At 36.1% G+C, this 15,901-nt stretch overlaps 1 long non-coding RNA gene across 1 annotated transcript; it reads left to right on the plus strand.

Annotated features, from left to right (window-relative positions):
• Positions 1 to 338: 338 nt before the first annotated feature.
• LOC134429484 (uncharacterized) lies at positions 339 to 12,426 on the plus strand. The gene is made up of 4 exons (XR_010030594.1): positions 339 to 438; positions 1,788 to 1,912; positions 11,622 to 11,712; positions 12,216 to 12,426. It is a non-coding gene; the product is annotated as an uncharacterized LOC134429484 (long non-coding RNA).
• The last annotated feature ends 3,475 nt before the right edge of the window (positions 12,427 to 15,901 follow it).

Raw genomic sequence — 15,901 nt, forward strand, 5'->3', positions numbered from 1 at the left:
TTCAAAGTAACTTACTTCAAAACTAAAAATACCATAGTCAAATTCTATAGCAATTTTAGCCCCGTTGGAGCATAGTAATGTCCCATGACATGAGAATATTGCTTGAATTTTTGTGCTATATTTTTACTGAAAAATGTCAGTAGAAATATTTAGCGAGGTTTTTAAAAATTGTCTTTCTGTGTAAGCTAAACCCTCACAGCATTAGAATTGTCATGGCACTTCTACGAGCAAATGTATTGCTTGCTAGGGGAAGAAACTGTGAATCTCCTGTTTCCATGGATAAATGTCTTTGTCTTTTCCTTAGTGATCCAGAAAATATGAGACTGTGAGCATGGATAGTCACCTTGTATGTCAATACCATGACTATTTTAAAATTAACTCCAAGGGAAGGGTGAACTACCTGACTGGTCAGAAAAAAGCAAACTACTTCTTTAACAGGTACTTAATATTCTCCTTGCAAAATTTCGCCTTTCTGGCCTTGGCCCCATCATGCATGTGATTATGTGGGTTGGAAATAAGGCAGCTTGGGCTTCCTAAAATACAGGGGGATGTGTGCATGAGTCTGTTCCCTGTATGTGCAGTGTTCCAGGTTCTTATCCCTCTCCTTTTTGTTCTTGTCCCCAGTCACTGCCTCCAGGGTACCAGCTCTCCTTATCCTGCTCCCATGGCAACAAGTCTCTGTTCCAGCAGTAGTGGCTCTGTCTCTTCATCTCCTCCCTCTGCAGCTACGTTCTGCAACTTAGAAGTAGCTTGATTTTCTGTCACTACTTTTCTTTCCTTTATTTATCAAGCCATGTGTGCTTGCTCCAAAACTTCTGCTGTGAATATACTGATTCTGTATGTGATGCTGCTTTAACCAAAGTGAATCCAGGCCTGTTTTCTTTCTTCTCCCAAGCTGCTCTGAGCTATTCTTTTCCATGCTTGGCTGTCTGAAAAAGGAAAGAATTACTATTATTTTAAACATTGTCCTCTCACTTATCCATGGCAGGAGCAGCATAAATTGAATTGAAACAGCAAACATTTTATAATGTAAATTAGATTAAGAAAGGTTAGAGTTGTATGTGATTTGAAAACAATCCAACTGCCATGACCATTTTTTTAGGCAGTTTGTGCACAGAAAAGAAGATGTGAATTTTTGAAACAATCTGTTTGCATCAAATGAGAAAAAGATTTTAGAATAACCATTCCTGTTGATTTTTGGTTGGCTCCTTAATATGCTTTATAACACAAAATATTCTTGTTGGACCATGATTCTATCATGCAAACAACTCAGTAGCAGCTAACAGTTCCAAAATAAATATGCAGCCTTTTGAAATGCTGAAAGTACATGGGCCTAAAATGAAAAGAAAAATCTTTTTTTTTTTAATTTTAAAATTGAAGAAAAAAGGGGAGAGAGGATAATAGTTTAACATTAGGGAAGGGGTAAAGATCCAGTGTGGGAGTTATAAATCTCAGCGACATTGTAACAGAATCAATTGATAGATAACAGTAAATTTGTCAGTTGCTGACCTGTGATTATTTGGAATGAAACAATGGTGCTGCTAAACAATATATCAGTGTGCATTACAATGAGTAGCAAGTTCTCCACTTTTATTTTACAAAGTGATTTCTGTTTACTATAAATCACTTGATTTCTTTTTAAGAAGCTAAAGGTTTGGGGCCTGAAATCCTCCTTAAATCTTAGTGGGAAACACAGTATATTTAGCAATTGTCAGACTGCATTCCCATGTTGTGGTGGTATTGAAGAGCTTCTTTCTTCTAAAATAAAAATTATTGTGTTTTTTTAGGAGGAAGTGTTACTTTTGCATCTGTGTGAGTTGGGGTCCAGCTGTCTGGAAAGCAGCTCTGCAGAGAAGGACACCAGGGCTCTGGTGCACAGCACGTTGAAGGAGCCAAGTGTGCCCAGCCAAAGGTAAAGTCCATACTGGGCTGCAAGAGCATGGCCAGGGTTTATTCCCTTATCTGCAGTGCCACAGTGCTGGGCTCCCCTCTGTAAGAGAGGTACTGACAAATTTGAGCAAAGCCAGAGAAGGCTGCTGGCATAGACAGGAGCTGGAGCACATAACACCCTGAAGGAATGTACTTATTTAAAACTCCAAAAAGAAAGCTAAAAGGTGATTAATTTTCTGTCCTTAAGTACATAACGGGTGATTATGGAGAAACACAGGTAGTCTTTTCTCCAAGATTCAGAATGAAGTGACAAAGGACAATGATAAAAATTGCGTCATGAGACTTTGCAAGGGGACTTAAGGGAAAGAGTCTTCACAATGAGAATGGTGAACAGGCTGTCAAGAAAGGTTGTGGACTTTCAACAAAGTTTTCAAAATTTGACTGGACTATGCCCTATTTAATCTGATCTAGCTTCTGGGTAAGTCTTGATTTGGGCAGATGGTTGTACAAGATGACCTGCAGATCTCCCATCCAACAAAGATTATCTTATGATTCATGAGTCTATGAATACTGGTTCCCTAGGAAGATGAATCTGTGCTGTACTTTCAAGATACCCAGAATAGGAAATACTAAATAAAAATAGGGTAAAGTTTGCACATTAAGACAGACTAGGACAGAACTGTTTGATTCCAGCTCTTTGAGTAAGCCACTTAAATGATTGTAGGCTTGGGAAACAGTAGAGCATCTGTGAGCTTCAATTCTCCTCCAGTGAAATAGAATGCATAATATTTCTTCACATTTTTTTTTTCTAAGAGTGATTCACCCTTATGCATCAAAGGTTTTTTAACAGACTGAGCCAAATCCATTGCTGATCAGAGATGCTATGGTACCACAGCCATTGTGCATCCGGTCAATGTACACATTTGTTCACAACCATTATCATCAAATAAATGGGGGTAAAAAAAGAGCAAATAAATTATTCCAGAGTCGTCCTTTCTGGATACAGAAACCTGCTTCAGATATGTCTGTCATCCAAACAAGTATTTTAATAATTATGTCATATACACTCTGATAAGGGTTATAAACATAGGGGAACATCCTTTTCTCAATATTTTGAGAATTCCTGAATTAATGCCCCAGCATCGGATCTACTCTAACAGAAAATGCTGTCTCCAGATCCTTGCTTCCTGGTCCTGCCTGCTCTACTTCTTGGCTTTGTACTGAGATAGTGTAGGTGGTATGTCAGTACTGTGTAAATGTTTTGTGGTTAAAAACCAAAGAAGTGATTTGTGTTTATAAGCTTCAAATTGCCTTCCTGACAAAATATGCACAAGCTGAAAGCTTCTGCTCATGTAAAATTGTGATGGATTGCATTTTATTGGAACTTATGAATAGCTCTTTGATTTGAAACAATGAACCCTTTAAATGCCTTTAGAAATTATAGTAAGATAAAGGTATTGTTCTCCCTTCATCACCACTGTCAGAGAGTGACAAAAAAGGCCTGCTTTTCAAGACAGACACACACAATGCACACTCACTCCCATATAGCCATCATCACACATTCAAATTTATAGAAGATGACAAATATAATGTTGAATTTTCTAAGTTGGTATTGGATGGATGCCTGATTTTCAGACATAAACTCTTTTGTAAGTACACAGAATACACGTCTATATCAGAATACAGACACTATAAATATATATAGTACAAAATATAGATATTGAACTTAAAACATTATAATCCAAAGACATACAACGTCTATGAAAAGTATTTCATTTTTTTCACATTTAGCTGATTTAGTTAGTGTCCTAGAAGAATAAAATCCCAGAGATGAATATATTTTCTCAGAACTTTGGTGTGTGAGAATTTATACAGATACACCTTCAGTTTTCGCTTTGTGTTTATTTATACCCAAAAAATGTCATTTTCATATTTCAAACATTTCTTTCAGGTGGAAGTTACTTGTTTTAGCATTCCCAAGTTAAAGGGAATATAAAGCCAAGGGAATATATAGTAAAGAGTATGTCACTTCTTTCCATCAGATTCTGTAAAAATGGAAAACTTTGTGTTTCATATGTATGTATATTTAACAGGAAAACAGGGGAAAATAAGAGAGTTAAAACTGTTTGTGAAAGCTTGGGTTTTTTCTGGCTAGGAAGCTTTTAGTGGCAGTAGTTAAATGTCGAATATGATTACTCAAAACTGCTGCTGAACACTGAAAATAAAGTTGAGCATACTTGTGAAACAGTTTCAGAAATTTAAAAAGTAGTAGTGCATAATTTATCAGTGTTAATAGCCTTAGGTGCATTTCTGAGGTAATTCACCTAAACAGTCAACAATTTATCACATCACAATACATAAAATGTATTTTAATTAATAAATAGACATTCTATTGCCTTTACATCTACAAAAAAAAATCAATCCTTCCTTACCTTCTGCCTATAGTTTGGGTTCCTTTAATGGGTTTTAATGGGTTTTATTCTATGCTCCCTTAGCAAAGCTTATTCATTTGCTTCCTGGAAGACTTTCTCTATTTTGTGGCATAATCTCAGTGTCTATAGGGTATCTGCCTTATACCTTAAAGCATCATTCATTACTCCTGAAATGGCACTCTAGCCTACCTTGGAAGGAATGAAGTTACTGTAATGTATTGTAGTTCTTGTTAACTGGCTGTCTGTGAAGTCCTTCGGTTTAAACTCTTTATTGGGAAAATAAGGGGTTTCCAGTATTTCTGAATAGTTAATGAAGTATTTCACTTGCATAGTCTCAAGACAGTTGGCAAAAGAGATCTTTATCTCTAACAGAGAAGTAAGTCAGAATTTCAAACAGAATACAAAAATTTGTTTATTGTCTTACCTTATTATTATCATTTTTCAATTATTAAACTTCAGGAAAAGAAAAGTAAAAAGCACAAAAGAGTTCCAACAATGTAACAGCATGGAAAAAAAATGAGGAATCAGATCCAAACCAGTAATGAAATGTTTATAAAACCTCTGAAATTTGTGATTTGTCTACCTGTAATGTTTTGTCAAGTTTATGTAACCTACAAAACAAAATAATAATTAAATTGTATGTATTTATTTAAATATTTCCCAAACAACTCTCTCACGAGCCATGATATCTGATTTGCTCCTTGGGATAGTTTTTCATAGGCAGCACTGCTTAGGGGAATCTCAAGACAATCTTATAGTGTTTTCCAGGAAAGGAAAATTACTCTTTTATGTTTATATAGAGGAAAATGACTCCTGATCCCTTATACTGCTCTAATAATGTTAAGTACATAATAGTTGTAGCTGAATATCTGTTTTCCCCTTGTTACAGGACTGAGTTCTGCCTCTACAGGAATGAATTAGACTTCACGTCAGAGAATACAAAACACCTAATAATCTCTCCTCAAGGTTGTATGTATGCATACAGCTATTTAGACATAAGTGAATCCTCTTTAGAAAAGAACCAGTTTAAAAATAATTATTATAGATTTTCAAATCAGCGTAGTTGTTTCAAAATGTGGGAGTCAGTATAAGCCCTCATGAAAACATAAAGCAGATACGGGTTTTTTTGGAAAAACTGTGATATGATCATTAGGCAATATAACAGAATCACAGACTTGATGTGGCACTTGGTGCCATGATCTAGTTGAGGTGTTAGAACATGGGTTGGACTCGATGATCTTAAAGGTCTCTTCCAACCTAGAATTTCTGTGATTCTGTGATTCTGTGATTCAGATAAAGAGCCTTGTGTGTCGCAGGTAGCATGTGTGAATAGAAGCCTGACTCAGAGATGGAAATCTTCCAGTTTCCACTTTTCTCTCGTTATCAATTATTCTTAGATTTTTGACACAAAATTTTCAAAACTAATAGGATTTTTGACAGAGTTATTACAAAGTAGTAGCTTAAATACCCTGATTTTATCTCCAAATAGCAGTATATCAAGAATAAGAAAGATGGAAGCAAGTTTTTTGTTAAATTTAATCATCAAAGAAGTGTTTTGTGGTTGGGCTTTTCTCTTTTGCTTCCTGCAACTTTCAAGTAATGCTAAAGAATAATGTAAAAGTGAGTCCAGTTGAGTAAAAGGGTAGTCATCCCAAGAAAACGGCCAAATATCACTCTTTTTATGATTGCAAAACTGAAGTAGTTCCATTGCCAATTGCTGTGAAATTTCATCTTTGAGAGTTTATTTTGGTTTTGAGCATTACTAACTTTGAACCTTCTCAGGTAAAATTAGCCGTTGCTAATGTTCTGATTGCAAAAAATGCTGAATCTAAATTTTTCTTAGGTTAAAATCTTCATATCCCAGTCAAGACTTTTTACGAGAATCAAATTATTTCATTCCTTTATCATCCACCTACATAAATATATACCTAAACCTTAAGGATCTGTGATGAAATAAAACAGTATTTTGTGAGATAACTTCCCACACCTTTGACTTAATTTTTGTTATAGACAAAACAAGTAGCTGCACAGGTCACTACCTCTAGTAGCTATAGGTAATATTCTGCACGGTGAAAAATGTCTTTTGTATTTGTATCACAGATAGCTCACAGGATACCATCAAGGTGTTGATGCAAAACCTATTGTGTGACTTGTTCTTATACGTTTTTCTTAATGAGCCATATCCACTTTGAAGACAAAATTAGGTTACCATCAGACTAACATGATCTACAAAACATTGTAAAAAGGTTAAACTCTCTTTGATGGGGTTCCTGGATATTTATATGGAATTACAAATGCTCCTGTTAGAAGATTATCCTTGTACCCATAGATTAAGGCCGCTGCATGAACACTCTTTTACAAATCAATATTAATTAAAAATTATTATGATCAGAGAACTAAACAAAGGGCCTATGCTACCAAAGAAAGGGTATGCCCCAGTGACAGATCACTGTTAAAACCTCTCATGCCATTGGGTGATATTTGCCATATGTCCAATGATTGATAGTAAGATTTAATGAGTTCTTACAAGCAATTAAATAATCAAGGGTTCCTGCTGTTACATGGCATAGCTTGATAGAACAGTGACAAATGAGAGAATATCTGCAACCTAATCAAAGGGACATATTTCCTTGGGAACAAAATAATATTATCCACCAGTGCAATCAAAGGACAAAAGAACACAGAGAGGACGCAACAGAATGAGATAAATTTTGTGCTCTTTTCATTATTCTGGCCATACAGTTTCCATTTATTGGATCCTATTAAATCAGAAAGACAATTAGGATACTTAAATATATTTCATTTGTCATAAACTGTTAGCTAGTGGGTACATATCCATATCCAGTCACCTTAGGTCTTCTTTCCCCATGAAACACTATCCTAGGTTATGGTTTCTGTCTTTTTATTTGTTATTTATTTCTATTGTGATTACTGAAGTCCTGTTTTAGTTTGGATTTTGTTTTTGACTTTAACAAAAGTGATACAGTAGAAGACTGCGCTGCATCAAATCTATAAAACATTTTTGATTAATGAATTTTTCTAAATATTATATATTATCTACATGAACGTTAGCTCCACTTTGGATGTAGAATGACATAATTTTAGTATTTCTTGTAATTTCTTTATATATTTTTATGTATTTTTAATTTTCTTTTCACTAGAAGCTCCAAGCTTTCCTTTTATTTCTGTCAAAAATAAATAAAAATATTCCAAGACTAGACTGTACTTTATAGCTAAAATTTTCATTAGAGAATGTAAACATCAGACTATAGTTATTCTGTATTATATTTTAGCTAGCTAGCAGGTGACTGGGATAAAAGTTATTGAAATGCACCAGACAACCAAGAGAACAATGTGCCCCTACTAATCATTATGTTCCAGTATTTAACATGTGGTCCATCTTTAGACTGTGTAACACCTTTCTATGACCTTTCTAAATATATACTGAGCTTTTTCCTGTTTTATTCTGTGTTAGTGGCATGAGGGAAGGGTGATGAACTCCTCTGGAGCAGACTTACCACATGCCAGGTTGTTTCATTTCCATCACAATTTCCCAGAACCCATTTCTCAGACTAGAGTGTAAGAAGCAGCAAACTGTCAGGGATGATGCATGCACACTGCACAGAAGAACCTCCAGTGGCTTTGGTAGCTATTGTACAGAATATTCATGGAATCTCAGTCATGGAATCATTCACAGACAAAGAATGGTTTGGGTTGAAAGGGACTTTCAAAGGTCATCTAGTTCAAGCCCCTCTAATGATCAGGGACATCATCTCATCCTTGTCTCCCACTTCTAATGGAATGCGCAAAACTGACTTACTCACAAAGTGTTTTTTCTCTTTTCCCCAGCTTTTTCCTAATGTGGGATAAGCGCAAGCTGTAAAACCTTGGCATTTCCAAAAAATCCAGAATACCTGTTTTTTCCAGCCAGCTGTGTTTAACACTGAAGTAGCACTGATTCTACTTTTTCCACAATCCAGTACATTTGTTTTGTTTTTCCATACACAAAGTGAAATTTTTCCAGAGTATGTATCATGTTTCAGACATTACTTATATTGCTTAATGTGCTAATGGAAGATGCTCAGATACTACACCAAAAAGTCAGTACATAGAACATATCAAATAATTATAGAACCAAGTTAAAAAAATCAGCAAGCAAAATGCTTCTTAATTTTTCAATGATTTGAGTATATTTAGCTATAAATTCTCTTTTGTATGTCTTCTAAACTAATAACAATTTTAAATAAAATCTATGATAAAGCCACAGTTGATAAAAACATAATTCTTTGTTGGATTTCAGCTGTGGATGATTCTGCTGAAATCAGCAGTGATACATCATGAAAGAGAGATAAAGATGCTTAAACTAAGGCATGTTTTTAGATTAAGAAGATCCATTAGGTTTCTCTAAGTCTTAAAAATTACATTGTCCACCTCAAATTTTTGCCTTGAATTTTTGGTCAACTCCAAATATGTCAGGTCAAGAATTGCTTAGATTAGTGGCTGAGGTGGTTTGGGGACTTGAGGAATCCTGCTGCTGCAGAACCACATGTGCACAATGGCTTTCATGAACCTGACAAGTGAAGCATCAGTGTGGTTTAACATGGGGGTCTGTCAGATCACTGATCCATTGGATCACATTAAGTCTGAATTTAGGTCTGAGCTTAATGGGATCTAGTGAAGATAAACATAATGAGTCCTACGTGTAGTGAGTGGCAAGGGTCAACAACTCCTACTAAAATAACAACTTGGTTGTTCCAGAAAGCAAACAAACTCTCAAGAATCGTGGAGCGATACCAAGTTTTTGGCAGAACTAAGGAGCACTCTAAATCAATATATTTACAAAAAGTACACACCTCATTATATTCTGTACAGATTGCAAAGCTAGCTATAATGTAAAAACAGGCAGACAGTCTGTCTCAATATTATTACAGGAAGGCTTGGTTAAATTAATAGCGTCTCATTGATTAAAAAATCTTGCATTTTACATGTTCTTAAGTTGGTTCCCACCATTACCTTTCAATAACAGAATACGAGTCTTTGGAGAAATGTGGTTATATTGAACTACTGTATTGAAATATGAAGGTAGGCAAAATAAGCTGTTTACCTTAACCTATTGATGTTTCCTGTCATAAAGTTCTCTCCACCTGAAAGATAAAGACAATCCCATCAATGCACCCTAACATTTTGTTCTTTGTGAATTTTTACAGTATTCCTACACTATTACAAATGTTGTTAGTTTGGAACAGTCATTGAACATGACTCCACCAAACCATTCCAGTAACTACTGAAAGTGAGAAATATTTATGTCCATGTAGCATTTGCTGTTATACACAACTCTCAGCTTTTGATTCTTTGTAATTACTGTAGTAAATCCAGCTAAAATAAAAACACTGGTTCTGATCTACTAAAATACTTTTGAAATCATCCTAAGAACTAATGTTATGATTCTTGATAGCACAGAGTACTTTGCTAGGCTGTGTTTTTCATACCGATCATATTAAGTACAGTCCATCCAAAACTGTTTTGAGAGCTTCTACATAAACCTATTCAAATGTATTTTACTGACATGCAATGTTGGAAGACTTTTCTCAGTGCCACAAGATCATCTAAACTGAAGTACCACAAACCCACAACATTTTTTTTTTATATATAAAGAAGCATTGTGCTCTATTGCCCTTGTTCTTTTGTACTTCTTCAAACTTGTTCTGCTCACTACCAATCTTATGGATCAGATGTTCTTCTGCCAGTCAAACAGGAAAGGACACATCAGATGTCCAACAATGCCCTGACATATTTAGACCTGAGTTTCAAGAATAATGTTGCTTGTCTTAATGCAATGCATATGTCTTCCTCTTTGTCCACAGAAACTCTAAACCAAGCAGCATGTCCTTGGATGCACAGCAAACAAACGGCAGCTGCCACATGTGCAGTGTGACTAAGATATTGGGGTGTGAAAGGGAACAGACAAGGAGATTGACTTTATGGGGGCAGGACAGCTGTGTGATTTGCCTGTGTCAGACTTTGGTTTGCCACTCACAGTAGTGCTTTCAAACAAACACTCATTTTGTACACTTTGTGGTTTACACCACTTTAGGGACTGATGATTGAACCAATTGAAGTGGCTGCCTAGAGGTTTGGGATTATGTCTGGAATAGACAACAAGGTAGTAAAGTAATGCAGAAGCAGTGCTAGTTGCTCTTTGGGTTCTTTCTCTTCACAGTTCATGTAACTAGTCTTTGAAAGTGTAACTTCAGCATCATCTAGATATGGTCTGTGCTTTGAGTTTTCACTACAAAATGTCTAGCAGATTACTGTCTCTTTAGAAAAATATGAGTCCATATGCTGAGTTAACTTTATTACCTTCCAACTCAGTTTTTCATAGAATCATGTAATTTTGTGAAACTCTCTATGGAAGCATTTTCTCCTCATATTGAGCCACTGTCCTGATTTTCTCTGCTGACCACAGTGGTGTGTGTGCAATCTGGCAGGGAGGCTTTTCCTTCCCATGAGGCTGAGTCCCTTCCAAGTTACAGGGGTCAAGCTGCATGTTTACCTCCAGATATTCATCTCGTTGGCTGTGTGCATGCTGACTCTTCCCTTTTTTTTCCCTCTGTTTTCAAATTGTCAGAGTCCTGCAATGCAATGAAAAAATGTTGCTTGGTTCTCAATGAATTCTGTGGAAGTACCAAAGGGAAAGAGTAAGCATCTATATTTGGAATAAACACAAACTATTATTAGACAGAGATTTTGGAAGTAGCTGTAATTTATCTGCTATCAGGAGCAATAGAAAACCATATGGATGATAAGAAACATAACCAGGGCAAGGTCCTTCCTGTGTCTGTTGACAGCTAATATGCACCAGGAGGGCAATGCCATATGTTTGCATGTACATTACCACGGGGGGCACTGACATATGTTCACACGTATGTCACCCCTCTGGCCTGCTGTCATGAGGCTGTTTCCAAAGGGGACTGCTCCCTTGAAAAACAGAAACAAAACCCAGAAGTGTGAGTCTCCTACATTCTCTTTGCCAGCAGCTTTTCTAGGAATATCACTGTCATTTGATGAGCAATCAGAACAGATGCATCAAAGCAACAAAGGCTTCTGTAACCCTCTCCTATATCTCTTCAAGGTATTTGAATGGCAAAGGAAGAAAATACAGACATCCCACTAGAACAGTCACACCTGCTGGAAAAGTCATACCTGCTGAAATACTAGAGCTGCTGTAAGCCCTGAGGATGGTGAGCCATGTGCTTCTCCCAAAATGTTTCATGGACTGTTCTTTCCGCTTTCTTTCAGGTTGGACACATCCTCATATCATGTCAAAAGCAGTTCTTGGAAGGATAAAAGAAAGAGTTTGAGAGGAGTGCCAAAGCAAGAGAATAAAAAGGTGTTGTTCATTATACTGTCTCCTGAAGTTTTGGGGGGTTGGAGATAAACAGCACAATTAGATTATCCCGACCATTCCCCTGGCAGTGCAATATTATTCCTTGCAATGTAATTTCTAGTGTTTTGTTCATTCCATTTGCTACTAATCCAAGCAGATAGCCTTTCTGTTCTATCTCTTGGGAGACCATTTATGCCTCAATCCACTTATTCCACTATTAGGTAGATTTTCTGAAATTTGCAGTGTATTTTTCTCTTTTTTAATTTCCTTCCTCTCTTTAATTATCTCTTTTGGTGCAAATACATCTCATCTTTATATATTTGCATTCCCTCAGAGGTCATCAAGTCTGGCACACAGAGCAGGAATGCAAACCTCAGTATGAAATCTGCTTTTAGGAAAGGATAGCTTACAGGTTTTTTTGTTTAGTCTCAAATGGCATGTGACTAAGAATATTTTGGACTTTGCTGCTATGCATCTGTTAACTAACTATGTCTTATTTGGTTTAGGTGTATTCCAGTATGCTAGTAACTCGATTTGAATGCGAGTAACTATACCAAGCGCTCTCCGTGAAAGTTTAAGTAGGAGCATACAAAGCTTCTTCCTTGTTTTGTGAGAGCAATCCCACACAGGAGAAAAATGGTGAGTATCTTGCTCCAGACTGTGTGCTGTTTAAAGCCAAGTCTCACATTTCAGTATCTCATTGAGTTTATTTTCCTGCCTATATTTCAAAATTAATGAAACTATGCTTGTCTTGCACTTTTGTAAAGGTCTGGGTGTTCACTAGTCTTTCCTGTGAAATGACCATGATTTCAGCTTGCCTTTTTCCCTTTCTAGACATTTATCTGCCTTGTCCCCATCTTAGTGTTCTGAAAGCAGAATTACAGCAATTTCACCTCCTTCAGTGCCTGGAAACTTCTCTGTGCTTTAGGCAGCTTAGTTCATAGCTCCAGAAAACCTCTCAGAAAAACTTAGCAGGAAGCTATGAAAGAAGAAGACAGCTGAGGCAAATCCAGGGCATCACCAGAGAGTGGTGTCTGGGAAAAGTAAAGGAGTGAAAAGACAATGTGCTAGGTGGAGACAGTCCTCCTGTCCCTGGGAGGAGCTGGGTCTGCTCAGGATGGAAATTTCTGGATCAGAGGATGTGGCAGGCAGGACAGAGTCACAGCACAGAGACAGGGTTCGCAGCTCAAGAAGAACCACTGAGAGGATCAACAATGAAACAGCTCTGGCTTCAGAGATGGCACAAACTATAAGTGCCTGGGGATCAGAGGCTACTGTGCACTTTGTGGCAAATTCAAAAGGCCACCAAGTTGATGGAAACAGAGCTACAAAGAACTTTTCATTCAGGGACAAAGTAATCAAGAAGAGACTTTGGCAGATATTTCTTTATTAAGCTTTTGCTATTTCTGCCTTACCTAGAAATCCCAAGTATTCAACTACTTAAAAAAGAAAGAAAAAAAAAAAAAAAAACAGAAAGAAAGGGGAAAAAAAAGAAACAACCCCAAAGAGTACTTTCCTTTACAAACAGAGAAAACAAAGATATTTGAAGTTGATATTTGATGTTTTTTGTTCTTCTCTAGGTATCTCACCATAAGAGAAAAGTCCTAAACTCCTACTCAAAAAGTCCTAACTCCAGAGCTAATACCATTTCTTAATGAGGCCACACAAGATAAGGAAATAAAATTTGAATCCAGTAATTATTTTTAATAATTTTTAAAATTTATATGCCTTTTTTTCTCTTTTTGTGCAGTGTTATGGAAGAGTTGAAATGGGTGCTCCACTTTATTTAATTATCATGCTGTTATGATCAACTTACATACCCTAACAAAGTTATATGGATTCTTCACTCTTTATGGAGAGGACAAACAATACAAATTTGGTATTCAAAATCTGGTCTCCTCATTAGCTTAAATGAAACAGTGTTTTACCTTACTTTTGGTTCGCTCTCCTACATTTGGCTTTAGGCCATCAATACTTTTTTAATTCAAAATTAAAACAAGATTAATTCAAAATATCAACAAGGTTCCTGACTGGGCCATAGGATGAAAATTTCTCATACAACATTAGTAAATACTTTCGAATACAAATAAATTTGACAAAGCTGTAATTGCCTTCCTTATGGATAATACACAAGAGGAAGGCTGAACTTGAATACATTATTTATTCAAAGTAATTTGCTTTATCAAATAAAATAGGTTGGAAGTAGAGATCAATAATTGGTAAAAGTACGTGCTGGCTAAGGACATGAACCCTAAGGAAAGAAGAGAAACATACCCTTGTTCATGGGAATGATCATGAAGGAGTGCAAATTGGACAGGGGTAAACAGCTGGAGCAATGACGGTTTTCAGTGTTGTGGCCAAAGATAGTAATATAAAGAAACACAAAAATTGTTTAAATTTATTGACTTTATTTCAAGATTTGTTTAAACTCATAGGAAAAAAATGAGAAGAAGCCTAAGAAATCGTCTAAGAAGATTGTAGTCATATTAGGAGTCATGCAAGACAATCATAATAGCAGTGTTTGTCTCCACACTAGTATTTTGAGATTTGAACTACAATACGTGTAACTTGAGATTTATTCTTAAGATAACTTTGTTAGTTTACCTAAGACCTTTATACTCATAGAATATTGTTCCTTCTTTTGTGCTGAATATAGAATTGATTGTGATTGTGATAATCAAGATATTCTACGAGTTCTTTCCTATCTGTATGACATATTTTTCTTTGAGTGCATGTATGTCCATCTCTAACAAATGGTAAAAGCATTTATTTTGTGAATATATGCTATCAGCAGAGTATTGTAAAATATTATTTAAAAATATTATTTCTGTTTCTGCAGTACTTGTCCTTCCTACTTTTGTTTTAGTGGGTTTGAACTCTCATGGACAGAAGACAAAAATATGATGTCACCTCACTCATGTTTTGTTATTTGCATTGAATTCTGATTTAATCTTTAATTTTTACAATTCATTTTATCTCTTTCCAATATTTGAAAGTTCAGTGAGAAGTAGACATTTTCCCTCCTCTATATGACTATATAGAAAGCACGTATTCATTTTTATCACCATGTCTCAAAAATTTTGGTTCATCTGGGGCTTGGCCAGAACTCTACAAATATCTCTCTTTTGCAAACAAGTTCTAGAGCACTTGGATGGGCTCAAATTTCCACAGCATTTTACTACCTGTGCTCTATCTCAATGTTTTGCTCTTGCCTCTAGTGTCACAGCAGCAATAATCCTGTGAGCCTTGTGCTTGTTCCTGACAAATGAACAGTCTCTTATTCACTTGACAAAAGAAATGAACTGTGTTTTGCTGTACTTCATTTCAAACACACAAATGTCTCATGTGAGTCTATCTCCATGGAGATTGTGATTCAACACAGCATCTGGAAATGCATTTTGAAAACTTATTCCTCTTTTTCCCCAGCACAATGAGCTACCCAGAATCTTGTGTTTTCTTAGCACCATTCATCTGATCTCAAACCCCTTGAAACAAAGCTGGTGTCTTGGAAAAAATTCTCTATATGAGAAGTTTGGGCTACCTTCTTATTCTTCCCAATATTTTCATCATCATTTAAATAAGCAGGAATACTCACAATTCTGGGATATACCAATGTTCTCTGCTGTTGTTCATAATTTTGTATTTACTTAGTTTTTGGAAGAGTTCTCTTGTAAGGAGTGGTAATTAATTGACTGTCTTTTGGAGGGTAAGATTTCTTTGTTTGTCATGTTATGTCTTGATTAGGGAGGTCATTCTTATGTTTTTTCTTGCATCAAGGGAAAATGAATCAGTTTTAATGATGGAAATGGCAATTAGTGCTGCTGAGCTATAGTTTCACTTTTTGACAGAGCTCCTGAACTTAATAAATTATGGATCAGTAGAGGGGGAAGGAAGGTCTCAAAACCTGCCTGAGCAGCACATGAACTGGTAGCACACTGCATTGCATCTCCATTCAATAAATGTCCATTTCAGTCTGGTTTTGCGGTCAAGTGTGAAGAAGAAACATCATCTGTAATTAATAACAGTTTTTAAAAATCCATATGAATGCATGCCAGCACAAGAAATGAAACAGGGAGAAAAAAGGGCTTGGAAATGAGAATAACAAGTGCTTCAGAATAATGGTGAAAACTCAGACCACCAGTCTGTGGGGTGAACAGAAGCCTCCAACACTAAGCTTTGTGGGACACATCTG

This window comes from Melospiza melodia, chromosome 1 (genome assembly GCF_035770615.1).
Source record: "Melospiza melodia melodia isolate bMelMel2 chromosome 1, bMelMel2.pri, whole genome shotgun sequence".
NCBI lineage: Eukaryota > Metazoa > Chordata > Aves > Passeriformes > Passerellidae > Melospiza > Melospiza melodia.